This window comes from Chrysemys picta, chromosome 7 (assembly GCF_011386835.1).
Source record: "Chrysemys picta bellii isolate R12L10 chromosome 7, ASM1138683v2, whole genome shotgun sequence".
NCBI lineage: Eukaryota > Metazoa > Chordata > Testudines > Emydidae > Chrysemys > Chrysemys picta.
Window position 1 is genome coordinate 100,629,537 of NC_088797.1, and position 20,720 is coordinate 100,650,256.

The following is a 20,720-nucleotide window of genomic DNA, read 5'->3' on the forward strand; positions in this document are numbered from 1 at the left end:
ATTTTATCTATAGCTAAACAAACAGCTTAGGTGTGATTGTAAAGGAAATGAGTTTGTGAGTACTCAGTTCATTAATGCATTCAATTTCTGTTCCCAACACAAGATTAAATTATGTCAGCATTACAAGAGTTACTGTGGGTGGCATCAAGCCAGATATGATCCCAGTCCTTGCCTTTCAGCTGCTTTTCAACTCCTCCTCCAGTCCATGGCTACTTTGTCTAATAAACAAGCAAATTATCTTCAGTTTTCTAAATTATGGGATACATTTTTGAATGGGCTACTTCTAGGTATCCAGTTGTGAGCACGTAAAATTAAGTATGCACTTACAGACACCTTCACTTTGCAAACACCTGAGATGAATATTTTACAAATTCTAACTCACGTGGGACCACTTTTAATACTTCTAATGCCTGACTGCACACAATTGTAAGAATTTGCACCCATTGGGCCATTGTAACCTGCAATTAGGCTAAATTCATAACAAATGCATTTTCCAGTTACACAATCCCATATAAAATTACAAAACTAGTGGATGAAGAGAATGCAGTTGCCAATCTATATCTGGGACCTTTTGCCATTTACTTTAATAGGGCCAGGACGTCACTTCCAGAATTTAGTAAAACATTTGACAGTCTCTCACAAAATCTTCTAACTCTCAATATATTCATTTTATAGACTAAATTATACATACTCTTCAACAGTTACAGGCAGGGGATGTCATCAAAGTCTTTTATAGTTAAGTATATGTATCTCTTTTCTATATAAAAATATAATTGTATTTACTAGATTTATTAAAATCTTTTTTTCACAGATTCATTTATGTGAAAATTTGATATGTGACACCAGCCATTTAACATTACATCATCCTGACAATTTGCATTTTAAAAGACTTTCTACCACTCCTCTTAGAAGTTGCACTTGCAGTGCCATGAGGAGTACTCTCGGCCTGACCCAACAAAGCACATAAACACATAACTATTTTAAGTAAGACAGACTGAAGTCAGTGGGATGACTCACATGCTTACAGGTAAGCACATTCCTAAGTACTCTGCTGGAGCAGGACCAAAGTGCTCAACATGTTGCAGGATCAAACCCTTTGAGCTTAGTCAGAGGGTGTTCTTGTAGTTCTCAAGATTTGTGCTTTAATTAGCAAGTGACCCTGACTAACCCAGCAGAAAATTAACTTGCAGCCTTCTGAGATACGCAAGCACTTGAGGATTTAGATCGTATGCATAGGTGCAACTGAGAACAGAGATTGGCCCCAGTGTACACATACACTAATTAGTCTTAAGATGCTTTTAGTCAGTTATACTGTATTGGGAATAAAGTGACATGTAAATTCTCCAGTCTCTGAAATGACCAACTTCAAGTTAAACTAGTTCAAGGATTCTCTTTAGATAAATATTAACTGAGAGTAATATTACTATGTCAGCAGCACTTCTCCTTTGCAAAAGCTGGTACACGAGCCGTATTGCCATTGTTGGAAGAAGGGCATGATCATGATTTTTTTTCCTAATTGCCCCTGATAATTTAGGAACTATGATAATTCTATTGAATTGGGGGTCGTTAGAAGCTAAATTTGTCTTTATAAGCCCCTACTCCCCCAAAACAGGCCCAGATGGAGTTATAAGTATCTCTCTGACAGTAACTGGCAACCAGTAAAAACGAAAAGGGCTTCAAGCATCCAAAAAGCCATCTATCACAATCACTGTCAGCTAGGTGATGAATGGCAGGTGTGGCAGCAGCCAGCTCTATCGCGGACTGTGCGGAGACAAGCGCTACTGGTACTGCTGTCACTCTTTGTCATCCAGTGCCAGCTGAGTCCCCCAGCTGCCAGTTGCTACCATGCAAGGCATAAAACATACACTCTGAACAATCACAGCAGCAGTGCTGAGCTTATAGACTGCATTATTAATTAGTTTAATGACGCTCAGCCCTATTAGAAAGCACAAGATAATTGTATTTAATTTGGCCCAAGCAGTGCCAAATTTGATCAAAGCATCATCTTTTCTGTTCTGCTCTGTAACTATGTTTGTATTAATTTGCATCTGAAATAGGAGGAGCTGCTAATTCCTGCTGGGAATAGAGTTCTTTTTATTTTTTAAACAGTGTCATCTTTCACATCATGATGCTGTGTGAGACCTCCGCCTGCTGATAACTGTGTAATCTTTTCCTGTAGCTACAAATTAAAAGCAGGTTTATGACCACATGCTACTAGACCCTCTAGGGCCCTGAAGCATGCAGCCCAAGAACAATTCATTCACTCAGTTCTCCTCCATCCATGATGGAGGTAGAAACAATTGCATCATTTAATTTACTATTGCAACGAGGATATGGCTCATTGGCCTCTCGTTGTTTTGAAGATGGATTTAATTAACCTCCAATGAATCTTGCCAGTAAGCGTGGCAGCATCAGAAAGGAATTGGAGATGTCAAAAAATCAGCTGAAGAGAAGGGTAATCAGTACTGCTGAACCCAGCACTACCGAGAGGACTTGTGATTAAAATCCTCAGCCCCACTAGGGGGCTAAGGAGTGTAGTGGGTTAATGCACTACTTCTTCACCCCCGGGGGAGCTGGGTTCAAATTTGACTTAGATTACCAGCAAAAAGAACTGAAATGGAATAATTCCTAATATCTACACATTTCTTTAATGCAGAAGCCATTTGTCACCACTAACAAATAAATAGTTGCAATAAATATACTGTTAAGTAAATATACAGTCCCTTAGGGAAAGAGACTGCATGCCTTTGTAAGTCAGGTTACAATATGAAACTCATCACAATGTCTATGATAGTAATTTATAATGAACATTTAGCAGGTGCCTCAGATGGGCTGCTGTAATTTGCCTTCATTAATAAAACTGTCCTTATTAGACTTGAAGTTTTATGCATTTTAATTTAATAAAGCTTTATTACATTTTCATTTTATACACGATCTTGTTTCCAACAATGAGTCCTCAAGTTAATTGAGTTCATAACAAAAAGTTAAAGTCTTTATATGAGGCAAAGTTATTTACAATAACCCTATTTATTTGGTAATACAAAAACAGCTCAGCTCCTAACACACATATTTTGTCTTCAGTGAAATGATTAAAGATTTATGAGTCATTAAGAAAAATGTTCCCCATGAAGTGAAGATTTATTTGAAGACTAAAAACAATGTAATTTTTCTTTTTTAATGATAGCTTCATTTCACTTACCTGACAGGGGAATAAAATTCTTTTATAGTTTAAACACTGTCAACCATTATGGTACAAAAAGCACACTGATAGGAGAACAAATGGAAGAGGAAACACTTCATTTTTATGAAAAGGTTAGAGCAGGGGTCGGCAACCTTTCAGAAGTGGTGTGTCGATTCTTCATTTATTCACTCCAATTTAAGGTTTTGCGTGCCAGTCATACCTTTTAATATTTTTAGAAGGTCTCTTTTTATAAGTCTATAATATATAACTAAACTATTGTTGTATGTAAAGTAAATAAAGTTTTTAAAATGTTTAAAAAGCTTCATTTAAAATTAAATTAAAATGCAGAGCTCCCCAGACCGGTGCCCAGGACCCGGGCAGTGTGAGTGCCACTGAAAATCAGCTCGCGTGCTGCCTTTGGCACGCGTGCCATAGGTTGCCTACCCCTGGGTTAGAAGAAAGTAAAAATGGAACAAAATGACAAATCTTGTGAAGAAGGTGTTCACAATAAGTGATTAGGGCACTTTTCCATAGCTTGTAGCACTTTCTTAGAAGAATTTATCCTTAATTACTTAAGGACAGATAATAGGAGAGGACTAATTTTAGCCTGGTTGATCAGAATATGTAGTCAAGCCTTCAGTAGTCTGCTGATTCTGCAGGAAGAGGGACAACCTCTGAAAAGCTCAGTGCCACCATTAGTATCCAAGCGGCTGTGCATTATGTCCTTCTTTGAAATATTATATGAATAAGGGCCAAGCGTATTAAATTATTTTTGTTTACCACAGTTAATTGTTCTGTCAACTTAGACACTCTATACAACCACTACATATTGACTGTGCTGCAGAAATATGTAGCGCCTGTATCAGGTCCCAAACAATTCAGAGCTGGGATTGCAGTGTTTTATTGGCACCTGTGCTGATCTCTTAAAAAGATGCCTACATAAGGCTTCCAGTTTTAATTTATACTGGGGAAAAAACCAAAACCAACAGTCCTTACTTTTGAGGCAAAAACGGTATAAAATGTTTCTTAGCCGCTGCCAGTTTCCACTGCATCAGCTTCCACCATCACACTGATGCTCTACAATTCATCATTGCAGAGTGGTGAGAGGTGATAGTAGAATCAAACCGGCTGGGAAAAGCCTGGCAAAACGGTCTTCAAACAATATACATATTTGACATCTACTGTGGTACAAATGAATATCGAAAATGAAGCTGCAAATACAACAGAATGTATAAATGTACCCAAGAGCTGAGTTTCGGGCAGTAACCATGTAAACATTTAGTCATTTAAATAAGCACAGGAGAACATAATCATCTCATTATAAACACAAATACTGAAGTACACTGCATAGGTACTTTATAACCTGAGTTATAAATAATTTTACACCAGCTGTTTTTGGCCTAATTTCTATTCATTGTTTTTAGCCACTTGCAAAAAATTCTGACTTTTATGTGTATTTTCTTTTCTTAAAGGGCATAAAGAGGCATTGTCAGGTTGTTTCAGGCCTCAAATTCAAGTGCTGTTAAAAGAAGAAAAAAAGGGAGGGGGGGCAGGTGTGGATGGGGTATCCCACGTCTTCCCTTTAGGACCCAATCATAGAGCTAGGATATGCAGAAAGAGTTAGGGAGATGGGGGAGACCCATACAGACATGGGAAACAGGGAAAGGAGGGACATAGGGGACTGGGAGAATATGGACATGGGTGGGACAAATGGTCAAGAGGTACACAGAAGCATATAGATGGGGATTACAAGAAGAGAACAAAGAACAAACTGAGGGCACAGATAAGAGATGAGGAAAGATGACACAGGGAGATAGAATAATCTCCAAAATACCCTGACCCCACAAGAAACCAAGGCTAGGTCTACACTACCCGCCTGAATCGGCGGGTAGAAATCGACCTCTCGGGGATCGATTTATCGCGTCCCGTTGGGACGCGACAATCGATCCCCGAATCGGCGCTCTTACTCCACCAGCGGAGGTGGGAGTAAGCGCCGTCGACAGAAAGCCGCAGAAGTCGATTTTGCCGCCGTCCTCACAGCGGGGTAAGTCTGCTGCGATACGTCGAATTCAGCTACGCTATTCACGTAGCTGAATTTGCGTATCTTAAATCGACTCCCCCCTGTAGTGTAGATGTACCCCAAGAGGGACTGATGGCCTATTTTTCAGAGGAACTGAGTACTCACAACTTGCACCAAAATAATTCTCACTATCATAACTCATCATCATATTTTATCTTTGAAAATCAGGCTCCCAAACACTAAAGTGTCTTCCACAGCAGAGAGAAATATTTAGAGAGAATCCTCAAGGCCACCCTACTCATTTTATGCAGATGGGCTGAAGCCAAGACTCCAGGTTGAAACAACGCTGAATTGTGGGGCAGTTTGGATCTAGATCCAGATTATGATCTAAACATGTGACACTAGCTCTAACTTTATATGTACCAGGCTGTGATTATTACACCTATTAGATTCAGACCTCAACTTAAACTGATTATTTAGTATCAGAACAGGGATTTCCTCCTCACATCTTCCTCCTTGGAAGATGACTATGAATTTCCTAATTTTTATTTCAACTAGCTCATCAGGCAAGTTTATAGTTCTAACACCTATATTTCTACATCTACAATTTTTAAAAAAAAATCAAAGCACAACTATATTGCAGTAATGAAGATCTACTTGTGAACTGAATGTTTTATGGCGCTGGGATTTTGTGTTACAGAAACCTCTTCTGTATTTGGGAATTGTGTACAGATTTTAATCTACTATTGAGAGATAACTAAATAAAACTGCAGGATCCTACTGAATTGTGAAGTAGAAGGAACATTGCTCAGAACTCTACCCTACATGTAGTTAGACGGTGGATAGTTTGCTGGAATGAGCCCTCAACTCATCTGGTGCAGGGATCTTGCTCCCTTCACCCCTCCACTAGAGTTCATAACTATCATTCTTCCACAGTGCTGAGGTAGGAAAAGGAGCTAATTCATGACCATGCTGAGCCAGGCTCCAGGACTGAGTTTATGGCTCCTGACTGAGATTTGGGACCCTAATTCAGGCAGCTAATCAACTAAATTGACCACATATGCAAGGTCCAGCATTTCATAGTTTGACCAGCTATGCAATAGAACCTCAGAGTTACGGACACCTCGGGAACGGAGGTTGTTCGTTAACTCTAAAATGTTCATAACTCTGAACAAGCCGTTATGGGATGCTCCTCAGGGCGGACTGCTTGGAGTAGGGGCTCACAGCTTTGCAGTGGCTGCCCGGTGAGTAGGGGTGGGGACAGGCAGCTGGTTCTAACTCCCTGGCTGCAAGGGTAATGAATGAAGCACCCTGGGGCATTACAGTGTCAGTGGGGGCATGGTGCAGGCCGTGGCCCTTTAAAACTGAGCTGCTCCTCTAGAGTGCAGCGTGCAGGCAGGCTCCGGCTCCAGCAGCTAACACTCCAGATCAGGCTTCTGTAACAGCTCGGGAAGTTTCTTTCCCAGGCTTTGAGCTTGCAAGCTTGTCCCCCTCCCAACCAGGGGGGAGGGAGAGGGGAAAACAGCATTCACCACCTCTGACCTGTAAGTGGCTGCCCCGCACGCTGGCGAGTAGGGGGTGGGGATGGAGACAGGCAACTCAGATGTGCCTACCTTTAAGATGCAATACAGGCACGGTACAGTACAGTATTTGCTGGTTTGTTTGATTTGTTGTTTCCACTGCTGCCTGATAGCTTACTTCCGGTTCCCCATCATGTCCAGTTGACCGGTCAGTCCATAATTCTGGTGTTCGTATCTTTGGAGGGTCTACTGTAATATCCTTGATTGGCTGTGAAGGGGTGATCCAATTGCTGGGAAGCTCCTCTACCTAGGTTCCCCACTGCTGCCATATATTAAGGCACTTGTAGTCTGAGCTATTCATCTCCATTCCTTAAGTCAGATTTCTGTTGCCTACCCACCAGTGGTTTGAAACTAGTACTTTATATACTTACGCTGTACATCTTGAGGGAACTCTGGGATTTGAAGTGATTGGCTGCAGGGAGAGGAAGGAATTTCTACTTTGCTTTGACCCTTCTCAGGCTAGGGATTTTTGGTCTCTTGAGTGAGCTTCTACTTTCCTTTGACGCGCACAGACACAGTGCACTTGGATATTTATGATGCAGTGTGTGTGCTTTGATAGCAACTTTTGTTTTATCTATATCCTAAGCAGGCAGTGCTGGCTGATAAACCAGGATCCAAGTCAGCAGCTGGAGCAGTGACAGCTGTTCACATACTGAAGAACTTGAAGCTACTGTAACATTCAGGGGAAGGCCTCACCACTTTAAAAGAATGGAAATTTGTCTATTTGAGGGCCCTATAGCATTCTGGGCTCAAAAAAGCATTAGGGAGGCTTAGCCTAGTGGTGGGACTGCCTCAATGATCTCCAATCCTACTGCATGGGCAATGGATTTAAGACAATACACAGGGTCCTGTAGTTGCACACATTTCCAACACATAGTCTCTTCCAATTGTAGAGGAGCTTTGAGCCTTGCTGATTACCAGAATTGGGCCAGAGGTTATTTTGTAAATGTGGTGGGCAATTTAACCACTGAAACCGTATCTTTCTTTGTGATCTGGTACTATACAATATTCCCAATTTCATGTTTTCTTTAGAAGTGTTTTTATACAATTTAATATAAAGTACGACTCTGAAATGCTTTTATAGGATACCTTTAGCATGACCCCCATTTTATTCAAGCAGTAGCAGCATGTTAGTGGGTGTTTTCCAGTATAAGCCACATTTTCTGTTGTACTGTAAATAAGAATATTGATGATCAAAAACTCCTATAATGCCATAATATTCCAAAAGATATTAAAATAGATCACTTAATCTTTGTTGCTTTGGCAGACTGGTATGATAACCTCCATTTGCAGATATACATTCAATTTGTAGTTATGGAAATTACTGAGTTGGATTGAATGATGTTATAGGACCACCTTAGGAATAAATTAACCTATGGAAATGATAGATTAGTTTCACTTGAGATGTGCTCTTGCACAAGAAAAATGTTTCCTAATTTTTGTATTAATCTATCAAATTGCCAGAGGAAAAGTAATACTGGACTAATGACTGAATGAAATGTGATGCATGCAAGGTTTGTTTCTTAAATATTTAAAAAAAACTGCATTAAAAAGAGCAATGTTCTAAAGATATGGAAAAATATTCAAAGATGTCTAAGTGCTTCAGAAATAATTTTGTGTTGTCTTTAACTATTAACATAATGTAGAGGATAGTCTTACTTTGCAACATGGGCTTTAGCAACACTCTACCTGCAAATGGTTACAGATAGTGAAGAGGAGGGGGTAACATGGGAGTTGAAGTTGTGTATTAAATGGATTTAGTTTAAATCCAAAGGGCACACAATAAGCACCCAGTGTCATGATGCTGACTTGGAAAGGCAAATGCTCCCACAGCCTAGAGGACTTGGATAGGAAGGCAAGAGTGCTTTAGCTCATTTTGCTTGGAGTCTCATAGCACAAAATGATATTTAAAATGGTTTACTCCAAAGCAAATTATCTGTAGTTTTATGATTTACATACACATTTATTTCACTTCTGCATTGTGAATACTGTGAGTGCAATTAAAAGTTAATTTCTACAGGTCATCCATTCCAGAACTTTTAAGAGAAATGCCTGCTTACACTGTGACAGTAATAAGAATGTACTATTCTTATATGCACTTTAACTTGTGTATTTCGAATATCATCTGCAAATAAAACAATTAAAAATGATGGAGATTTTTTTTGCCTTTCATGAAAATGCTACATAGCTCTGGGAACTGGACTGCACAGGCAACAATAGAGCAGGCTTCCTCATGCTGCCAAGGGAACCCAGTTCTGTTCGGGGTGCCACATCTCCAAGGATGAGATGGGAGAGGAGTACCATCAGGGCCGGCTCCAGGCACCAGCCCACCAAGCTTGTGCTTGGGGCGGCACCTGGAGGGGGGCGGCGCAGCGCTCTGGCCCCCGGGGAGAGCGGGGCCACGGCCGGGCTCGCCGCCCTCCCCCCCGGCGCTCTGGCCGCCCTCCCCCCCGGCGCCCTCCCCCGGCCGCCGGGGGGAGAGCGGCGAGCCCTGGCTGGGGTTCGCCGCCCTCTCGCCGCCCTGCCCCCTGCGCTCTGGCCGCCGGGGCTCTCCCCCCGGCCGCCGGGGGGAGAGCGGAGCCCCCACCGGGGCTCGCCGCCCTCCCCCGGGGCTCCGGCCGCCCTCCCCCCCCCCTGCAGGGGGGGGCGGCCGGCGGCTTTTTTGCCTGGGGCGGCAAAAAAGCCAGAGCCGGCCCTGAGTACCATGCCCAGGGGCTTGAGCTCATCATGGAGATTGACAAGGGTTCCAATTCGTGTTAATGGTTAGGATGATAATGTGGGTCATTTGATCACTGGATCCTGGAAAAAGATATCCAAGTTATTGCACAGATGATACCAAACAGCTACCAAATAATGTAAGTAATTGCAATTAAAACAAACACACCAAAACAAAAAACCCAGACAAACACATCTACTGATTTGAGTAAAACTAGTGACCTAGAGGTGAAAAGCTCGAGGTCTTATTTTCATAGTAAACCCTGTATTTTTAAGGGATATTTGAATGGATAATTAGGTACCCATGACTTGTGAAAAACAGAAATGTCTATATAAAATGTGCCAGTAAGAAATAAGGAATGATTTAAAATATAAACTGCAGCCTAGTCACTCTCTACTGACATAAAAGCAGAGAAGTATGTTGTGAGAAAGACAAGGGGAGGGGAGTTTTTGTGTGTGTTCCTTCAGGATATAAAAATCAGTTAGATGGGACACTGGGGAGCCATACAAGGCGGGCCTTGCCACTCAAAAGTTCAGTGTGGTGTCTTTGAAGGCTCCCAAATTAAAGAGCTCAGACCACTATGCTCTTTCCCTGTGGGATCAGAACATTATATAGGGTTGCCAACTTTTGAATCGCACAAAACCAAACACCCTTGCCTCGCCCCCTGCCCCAAAGCCCTGCCCTTACCCTGCCCTTTCTCTGAGGCCTAACCCACCCCCTTTCACTCCACCCCTTCTCCCTCCATCGCTCGCTCTCCCCCACCCTCACTCATTTTCACCAGGCTGAGGCAGGGACTTGGGGTGTGGGAGGGGATGAGGGCTCCAGCTGGGGGTGTGGGCTCTGCGGTGGGGCTAGGGATAAGAGGTTTGGGGTGCAGGAGGGGGCTCTGGGCTGGGGGCAAGGGGTTCGGAGTGCAGGAGGAGACTCAGGGCTGGGCAGGAGGTTGGAGCGTGGGAGGGGGTGTGGGCTCCGGCTGGGGGTGTGGGCTCGGGGGTGGGGCCAGGAATGGTTGATTTGGGGTGCAGGAGGGGGCTCAGAGCTGGGGTAGGAGGACTGGACTTTTAACGGCTTGGTCAACGGTGCTGCCCAGAGCCGCCAGGCATTCCGGTCGAAAACCAGACACCTGGCAACCCTAACACTATGCAAGGCTGTCCAGTGGGAGCTTTTATAGTATCATTTTTAGTTTCACTTTGTTTAGTTATTCAACTGAAAAGTTTCAGAGTAGCAGCCGTGTTAGTCAACTGAAAAGGAAAGTGCTCTAAAAATGCAACATCTTTAAAAGAAGCAGACCTAAGTTTATACTTACTTTCCTGGCTTTTGGATTGGCAGAAGAGAAAAAAAGTTCTATATTTATATTCTCTTCTGGATAGCTCAGCTGAAAGTGATTCTATTGCAACCACAAACTGGTCCTTCTGCTATGAAGATCACAGAAGATGTGTGAATAGAAAGTGAGATAGAAGTACCTTTATGATAGGAAATCCAGGTTTGTGAGATGAAAATGTTTCTAATAGTAGCAAATTATCTATTTGGATTGCCTCCCCGGCTCCTGAATTTACAGTCATGAGCAGAATGAGATGCCACTATTGTCTGAAACTACCAATTTCTTAATTCAGAACTGGAGGACCACACTGTACCCAGAATATCGTATCTGATGAAAATGATTCTATTATTTATAGTATCTACAATGTTCTATGAGCTAAACAGACAGATAAGATGCCAAGGTCTCTGCTTCCTTTCAATTAGATGACATAAAATCAAACAGAATGATGGTGTGGAAGAGGGGCAACCAAAAGCAATGTGATTTCGTGATTTTTGTATTCATTTTTCAAAACACTCTTTTTCAGTAATTTAATTTAGTTAAATGTCTATGTATTTTCAAATGGTTGCTTTGCTGAAATCTAGCATGGAGGCACCTGCCTATGAGAGACAGCCATATTAGAATGACCTTTCAGTTTAAGCCCAGGGGCTTTGCTTCTTGTTGTGCAGGGTTTTGAGATACAGCATTAAATCTATTGTAGTATATAGCACTTGGAAACCACCAAGTTGTTCATTTGAGTCACTATTTTCATAAACTTTAATGTACGATGCAGGCATCTTACCCATCGATGTTCAATTGACTATCACTTCTATTTTGTTACTGCTGGGGGTAGTGCAAAATGAAAGTAATAATGTTTCTTGGGACAAGTGGAAGTCAGAGATCACATCTAGGAAAAAAATCATGGATACAAAAGTTTCTCCTAATGGTCTTTTCTTTGGATGAGGAGAACTTTATTTCTTATAAAAGCCTTGTTTATACATTAGATTAATAGTAGTACTAAGGATTCCTGGGACTGGGAAGAAGCAATATAGAAGCAATATTCTTGTTTCTACTGCAAATATAAGGAACTTTTAGATAATCAGGTATCAGAGGGTCTGATTTAGAGACAGGGTAATTTTATATCCTAAAGTGGACAAAATACACTTTATATACTAACTCAGGTTATATCATCAAAGATGGAAACCCGGGACTGGGAAGATATACTGGTAGGCTGCTGTAGGCTTCCTCGTCTTTCTCCCCTGCTCACAAAGGACTCACGTGCTCAAGTCTCTTTCAGGGCACAGTTTTATTTTTCAAATTTAGGTAAAACATTCAAACAAAAAGCAGTTCCTTCCACAACATGGGCTACAGCTCACAGAGGCTTCTCCCCTTGCCTTTCTCAGTACTGAAAGGAGGACACATCCTTCACTTCAACCCCCTACTCCAAAGGTGCAAGAGCCTATCTCCCCCCTGCAGCTCCCTTCCAACTGAGCTCGCTCTGTCCTTTATAGAAAACCTGACCCATACCTAGCTGGGTCTGATAATAAAACAAGGGTGGCTGGCCCCAGGCCCCAGCCTGCAAAGTGGCAGATCACCTTGTTATGACCTTTTTGTTGGATTATTATTTTTTTAGTTATGAAAAAAAAACTTGATATCCTGAGAGATTTAATATAGCCAGCTGCAGTGTACTGTTGCCCAATGAAGGTGACAATATTCCTAGATATAGGCCTACATTATAGAGCAGTGTTTCAACGTCTGCTTGCTCCTGTGAAAGGAATGTGTTGACTAAACAAATAAGGCAACATGCCAACTTCGCTCACCTAATTAGAAGTAACAGGAGATGGTAAGGTGGTCTGTTTTTACCACTGATCCACTAAAGGGAACAGTGAGCATACATTAGACAGTCATGTTCCTGGAGGAAAGAATGAGATGATGCAGTTCCTGGTTGGTATGCTACTGCAAAACAAGGAAAGTGTTCTAGCTTGTGGCTTGAATAATTTGAGGCAAAAAAAAAAAAAAGTAAAAAAGGCAATGATAGCAATGCTGTTCTTCTAGAGACAAGACTGAAACTACAGCCCTGAAGATAACTCAAAAGAATGCACTGTGTCTCCATCTGCAGGACCAGGAGTTAATCTGAGGGTACACACTATGGTGGCGGATCATACAGAAAGCGTGATTAGCAATTCCTTAGAGAGGAGCACTGCCCACTTTATGGAAAGCTCCCCGTTTCCTGCTTCAGTGCTTGAAGAACTATAGATGAAAAGCCAAACCCCTGGAGGTCAAAACCCTCCCTCATGCCAGGCAAATCAATCAAGAACATCTGCTCTAACAAACAGAGGGGAAAGGGCATTTCGGCATGTTAAAAGCACAAAATGACAGCTAGCACTGGACACCAGTGTGTAGGCGGCCTTACAAATTTACAGACAGGGGTTATGACCTGTTTCCTAACACTTCCATATATCCTTATGAATTAGGGGTGCAAAGAAAGATTTATGGGACCAATTCTACTCCCAAATGTACTGTAGTGAAGTGTCTTTGAAAGTGATGGAAAACATCAGACACTGGTTAGTTGTTTTAATTAACAAAATATATTCAGAAGCATGCTAAATTCTGAGATTAAAATGACATCAGATCTGTCACAGTGTAAAACCCTGTGTGGTCTACAACAGTCACAGCAGGAAGGTGGTAAGCTGCTTGCTCTCAGTGATTGACAGAAGAGAATTCACTTACGGTGACCAATGAGATGTTCTACTTCATTCATATTAACTTTTATTTTTGTTACAAGTGCAAAATTAGAGAACGTACACTTTTGTGATCAAATCCCTCACTTGCCTCCCCCCCTAAACTTTACTCAATACGTTTTGTTCATTGCTTAGCCCTAAAATGTCATGCTTTAAGATTTCATCATCCTTATTTTAATTTATTATTCAATTAATAGTCATCCAGTTACCATTTAGTCCCTGAACCTACAAACACTTACGCATAGGCTTAACTTTAAACACAGGAGTAGTCTTGCTGACTACTCAGGTAGCTATTAAGTGTTTCAAGCACTGGGGCTTTAATATGGACTCTTAAAACTGTTCTAACATTCTAGCACAGGCTTCATTTTCAAGTTACACGATACCTGCAGTTCCTGCAGATTTCTTCAGAGTCAAACTCCATTGCTATTAATTCTTACAAGGCAATTTGCATTTTGTCTCAAAGAAAATACATTATTATCCTCATTTGTAATAACACTACAATAAATTCATAATTAACATTTTTGATAAGTGCAAAGATGGAGCATTACACTATGCAGATGTGTTATTAACTTCCATCAGCATGGTAACAGCAGAACATCAGAAAAAATGACAAAAAAACGCCACTGTCTACATCAGTGGCTTTCAGCCTTTTTTCTTTTGCGGCCCCCTAAAATATTTCAAAAAATCAGCTTACTAAGCAAATTTTGTCACTCTATTACATGTTGGCCAAATTTATAAATGGAGGATGAGTTAAATATAATTGATTGTAATAAAAAAAATTAAGGAATTAGACATCAGATTTTAAAGTGCACAAAACTTGAGCAAATCTAAATATTATGTATTCATTACACACAGGGCTGTGTCTTGTACCTATTTTATTAATCAATACGCACTCTACTCTCCCGCCTCTCTGTTGGGAACACTTTTAGGAAGCAAAAAGAAGACTCTTAGACAATTTGCAGTAAAAGAGTGCTATGTTAGCAGAATATTTTAAAAACTTTCACAAAATGTTTTATTAAAAAAAGTATTCTTTCAAAAGAGTAGCTGTAAGATATTTACATTTGAAAGGTACAATATACTTGTATTGTACAAAAGAATTGAGTCTGGTGGTCTCAGTCTAAAACAGTGTCATCACTAGTAAAAAGGATGTAGCTATATTGTTGTAAAAGACATCTTGTTATAAAAGACAAATCTTTTTACAGCCTAACACTAGATCCTACGAACCCTTCTGAACAAGGGCTAACTTCACTTACATTAATAGTTCCATGAGTGAAGCTACCCTGGAACATGAGGATTTGCAGAATTGGGCCCTTAAGTTCCTAGTGTCCTTACCAGAAAATCACCAAAGCAAGTCAGCATATCTAGCAGTCTCTAATAAGGAGATACACAAGACTATCCATGCATATGGGTGTTGCAGGTCAGTTTGTGGTGCATTGCCTGACACATGAGTGGAAACTTACACGGTGTTGGTGCTATCAATTTGTCAATGTCATGACAGCTAAAAATTCACCAAAGGTTAAATAAAAAGGCATATTCAGGATCAGATGATAAAAAACAGAAATAATGCAATTTGTAAGCTATATATTACCATTAGAATACTCTCTAGTTCCTTCTCTCATATCATTCCTATAATATTATATGATATACTTTCCATTATATGGTTATAGGGAATTCTAAAATAATACTATTTTAAGCCCAAAACTGACATAAACAAGGAAAGTCGCTATGCCCTTTAGAGCAAACACAGCTGGAACAGCTATGATTAAAAGAATAATGAGCTAAAATCTACATCTACTTTATCTGAACTGTGACAAAGTAGATACCAATTAACAGTAGTCTAGTGGATCCAGCAATTGATTAGGTGTGCAGGGTAACAAAGCAATGAAGTGATGTTTATTCTTCAGTGGGTTAATGTAGTTAGTGAGAATGGTGATTTACCAGGACTTTAGCTAAAAGACAAACTCTTGTGGCTTATTGCCGCAGCAACATAGTGCCACCATAACTAAAGATCTGGTAGTGCTTACATTTTAAATTCTTGTTTTAAGAAGATTTGTAACTCAAAGTATAATCCAAATTAAAAAGGTTGTGCACAAGCATATCTTGTATATTCCCCTCATAATCATGGGAGTCTTCCGTTTTAGACTCACTCATATTGAGCCAACTCACTTGAGTGTTATCTCCTTTTTATTGTAACTTAGGTACTTCAAATGCCAGTTTATGAAACAAACATTTTTGCTAATGATGTGGCTCCCACATCCTTTTGGTCAAATCATAGCCTTGCCATGAGCATTGTCCAAGGGGCTGCATGTTGTTGCCTATAACATGTCATCCTGCAGGCTGAAGAGGCAGCACGCATTCCCCCAACCAATTCCACGAAGACAGCTCCCTCCCACTCTCTGCAATTAATGTTGGGTACCCAGTGCCAAGGCATCTTATACCTTCAACTCCCTGCGCGGGTGCACAGGATTGGCTACAGTCTCAGAGCACATACACACAAATGTCATGTACACCTCTACCTCGGTATGACGCTGTCCTCGGGAGCCAAAAAAATCTTACGTGTTATAGGTGAAACCATGTTATATTGAAATTGCTTTGATCCACCAGAGTGCGCAGCTCCCCATCCCCCCGGAGCACTGCTTTACCGCGTTATATCTGAATTCATGTTATATCGGGTCGCATTATATCGAGGTAGAGGTGTATGTATGTGCTTTAGAAAATAATAGTCTATGATTTCAGATGTTCTCTATCTTTTTGTCCCACTTTGGTCAAACAAAACTAGGTTTCACAATTGGAATCTTGCAAATAGCCTCCCTCAGTATTAAAAAAGCCTTTGAAATGGTTAGTAGATAATATGCCTAAGCAGCAGCTGTTTTTCTAAAATTTTCTTTACTGTGCATCACGGTGCTAAGCTATAGATTATACTCACACTATAATTCAAGTCTATTGTAAAACAATTGCACTCTTCCAGTATTTGCTATGTTTGTTATGATATTGAGATCCTATTTCTTTTTTGCCAGTTTATCCCTCTGGATGACACAATGGTTCATGCACATAGGGAGATCTCAGACTCACCAGAAGCTTAGCCCTGTTTTATTGATCCCCCCTGGTTTACTTCAAACAACAGTAAAGCAGAATTTCCTAGCAAAGAAATCAATAAGGCTTTAGATTAAGGTTCCCATAAAACATTTAATAGATTATATACTAATGATTTATCGTATATTAATTATAAATTAATAAGGGTAACAGTTTGGCATCTGATTTAGCACACTGTACTTAGGTATATGAAGTCCATATCTGAAGTAGCCCTCCGCTCTCCTCTTTCAATGGATCTGTTGAGAAAGACTTCAGAAACATACAACATTCTGCTGCTGTTTGGATATTATATCCTATAGCTCAACAAATGGCATCTGTTGCTTGTAGCATCTTACAGTAACTAAGCGCTTGGCAGTTACTGTCTCATGAGGTGTAGGAAAAGGTCAGTAGGAAAAGCAGAGATAAATTTACTAACATATACGAGGATAACAGTACCCTGGATTAACCCTTAGAACACTAGTATTTTACAGACGTCCAGACAATCAAATTCATGCTTAAGATGTTTGCATGTGCATATATCCAAAACACCCAAAGGACACCAGCCTGTTACTTGAAAGGTTCACGTCTAGATTATATCCTGCTCCCTTTAGATACCACAACACAAATTCAACCTGTCATACATTTGCAGTATTTTGTCAAACCTGACAGCATTAACATGGAGTACTGGTTGGGGAATCACAATTACTCAGTTTCTGTTCCCTGCTTTGCCACTGATTTGGTGTGTGACCAAGGCCAACTCATTTCACTTCCCATTGACTTCAGTGAGATTTAGGGGCTATTGCAGGAAAGGGCGGCTATACTTAGAAGTCAGTTTGTAAAGTGATTGGGATCTTTCTGCATGATAAACACTACATAAGCTCAAGTAATTAAGGTTCTATCTTGGAATCATTTAAATTACAAGTTACTCATAACTAAACACTTTCAATTTATACCTCAGATTCTGGCCTATCCTTTAAGAACCTACATCATACCACAAAATCTTTCCAAATCAGAATCCTGTATACCTATTATCTGTTAATTAACAACCTCTCTATGTGTTAAGATGGTGTTACAGATATTTTGCCAGCACTTTCAGTTGTTCTATGAAGTGATTTGCACATGGCTTAGACCGTTCTTCAATCTTCTAAATCCTATGGACATACCAGTACATATCATATATTCAGCGCAAATGTCTACAATGTTGAGGTTGTGACTTGAATTGCACATATGTAAGGAAATTCAGAGCTAAAATTTTCAAAGCAAGTTTGACTATGGTTCTTTGTGCATGCATATGTACTGTTTCAAAAGCGTCTTTCATTACATGATCATACAGCACAGGGCTATGTGGTATATTAGTTGTCTAATAAAGCAATAAAACAGAAAACAATTGCTATTTTTCTAAACAAGCTCTTCCGCAAAGAATGTATAAAAAAGTTTGATTCATGTTTAAACTGCACCTTTTCTATAACCTTAGATGAACATAGGTAGCAAACATTAATGTTTGTAAAGCACTTTGAAGATGAAGAGTGCTACACCAGTACTAAAGATGGTTATTCTTAACATTTTTATTACTGCATATTTATTATTTATTGCACATATTGTGCCCCATTACTAGTGTCATTACTTCTTTTGTTAGAAGTGAATCTCTTTAAAAGACTTTGAACTGAAAAACCAAGATTTGCCTGTCCACAGTAATTAATGGAAAAATCAAGCATAAAGGTGATTTAATCAATAAAATAAACCAAAATGATACATAAAATTATAATTGTACCTGCCACTCTGGCTTCACTTTTTGGGTTTATGATGTCAATAGGAGACTGCCTGCCTGCCTAGATTTAGAGTCTTGTTATTTTTAGTTGGTTGACCATTACTCCTCATTTAATACTTACTTAGCACTTTTATAGCATTTAACATTTTGAAATGCTTTACAAACATAATATTATCAGCTAGAATAATGATAAATTACACTTCATATCCACTTAGTGCCATTCTACCAAAGACTCCGAGGGCCAGGATTTCACCCTAGCATTCCTGACTACCAATTCTGTACTCTAATGCTAAATAATAATTCCCTCTTTTGAGATCTGCTGTTTGAAAAAAACACTTTGTAGGAAGAAGTGTAGATGATGGAATATCCTAGCAAGATTATCTGTGGAAGTTCCAGCTCTGTAGATATTCAAAAAGAGGATAAATAGGAACACAATATTCCGCATGGATAATTCCATACATGACAGATGCTGGGGCACTAGAAGGGCAGCAGGTAGACTACAGTCTGCTAGATCTAGGCTTCACTCTTGAACCTGGGTTTCTCATACTGACACAGAAATACATTTTGAAAGGAAAAAAAATCCAATTCCACTTTAGTTAAAAAGGAAAAGAAACAAGGCATAGAAATCATATACATATGTCTAGCTATTAAGACTTCAGCCTTTTTTCTAATTACTTCTTTAAAGAGTGGATTTTGATAAGTTTTCATATCTTATAAGTAGATGGCACCATATAAAGAAATAGAATACTTGTATCTAATATACACATGCATACTTATGGAAAAATTGTGAACTATTGGCAATATTTCTAATTGAATCCAAATGTAGTTACATTAATTAAAATCTTAATCAAAATCAGCAAATTAAGAAAGTATTCATTATGGGCTCAATCCCAACTGATTACACTGACAACAGTAGAAGCTCAGGGTACTCAGCACCTCACAGGATAAAGTCCTATAAATAGTGCTGCTGAAGATTGATTGACAGATTTTTCTCATATACAAGTGCTCTCAGTTACATTAGTGTATCCTGAGCAAAGTAAAAAAATAGCATAGACTATTCCAAAACAGATTATTCTATAGCCTACTTCTTCTTTCTGTAAATATGGAAGTTACTGGGGTAGACAATACAAAACTGCATATTCTGAATCAGTCCTTGCATTTCACTCCAATTACACTTTAAATAAAACATTTAACTACAGTTAAAAACAATTGCAGTGAATAAAAAGATGAAGGTTTATCTAAACTCCATCTGTCTATACTGAGCTGCCATGTGACACACCCTGATTTTTCAGCAGAGTAGGGACTAATCACATGAGGAATGGGGAATCCATTGCATCTCTAGGCAAAGGTACTTTGCCTTTGAGCATACAGACACAGTGCTTCCTGCTGCTTAAACCACAAAGTAGTATCAACCTTTGGGTTAGAATGGCAGTTCTCAACCAGGGGTCCGAGGCCCCCTGGGAGGCCTGTGAGCAGGTTTCAGGGGGGTCCTCCAAACAGGAAGACTTTAGACTCATTGGGGCCCAGGCAGAAAGCCAAAGCCACATTGCCTTGTGGCCCGCCATCCGGGACTAAAGCTGAAGCCTGAGCAGTTTAGCTTTGCAGGGCCCCTTAATGCAAACCCTGGCTTTTATATGCAGAAAACAATTGTTGTGGCACAGGTGGGCCATGGAGTTTTTATAGCATGTTGGGGGGTCTCAGAAAGAAAAAGGTTGAGAACCCCTGGATTAGAAGATGCATACTTGCCCTCAAGGATGCCAAAGAGACACTAAAATACCTCTGAGAATTAAAGAGGGTAAACAGGAGAATAAAATAGTTGTTAAGCCTGGGATTACTGATAAAGCCCAGCTCCAGGTAAATCAAGGTAATCTCAACTCGTGAAAAAGGTTTATTGTATTCCCATTGACTTCAGACAAATCTTCTGTTCATATTTCCATGTTGAGGTGCTCATATCACAAAAGTTTGCATAAATGTCAGCTATTAATATTTTCACAGAGTTTGTGGTTTTTGTGGAATTCTGTCATAGAAGTTTACAAAATATCTCTAGCGTTATATCATTTTCCTCATTAGTTACACATGCAAAACAACATGTATTTAGCTTAAAAAAATAAAACCAAATAGGAATTAGTCTTGATGAGGTATAGCAATAACAACAGACACAAGCTTAAAATAAAATTTTGGTCTCGTGCACAAAGCCCAGCTGAAAGTACTTTGCACAAAGGACCTAAACAGCAGTTTAGGGAACAGAAACCTCCCCCTTCATCCTGCAGCCCCCGGACTCTGGTCAAAATATGAGTCCCACCGATCACACTTGCAATTCCCCCTAGGGGGACACACAATTCCTG

At 40.1% G+C, this 20,720-nt stretch overlaps 1 protein-coding gene across 9 annotated transcripts in view; it reads right to left on the reverse strand.

Annotated features, from left to right (window-relative positions):
• The window catches only part of INPP5A (inositol polyphosphate-5-phosphatase A), a 435,774-nt gene that overhangs the window by 85,489 nt on the left and 329,565 nt on the right, over window positions 1-20,720 (reverse strand). The window lies entirely within an intron of this gene.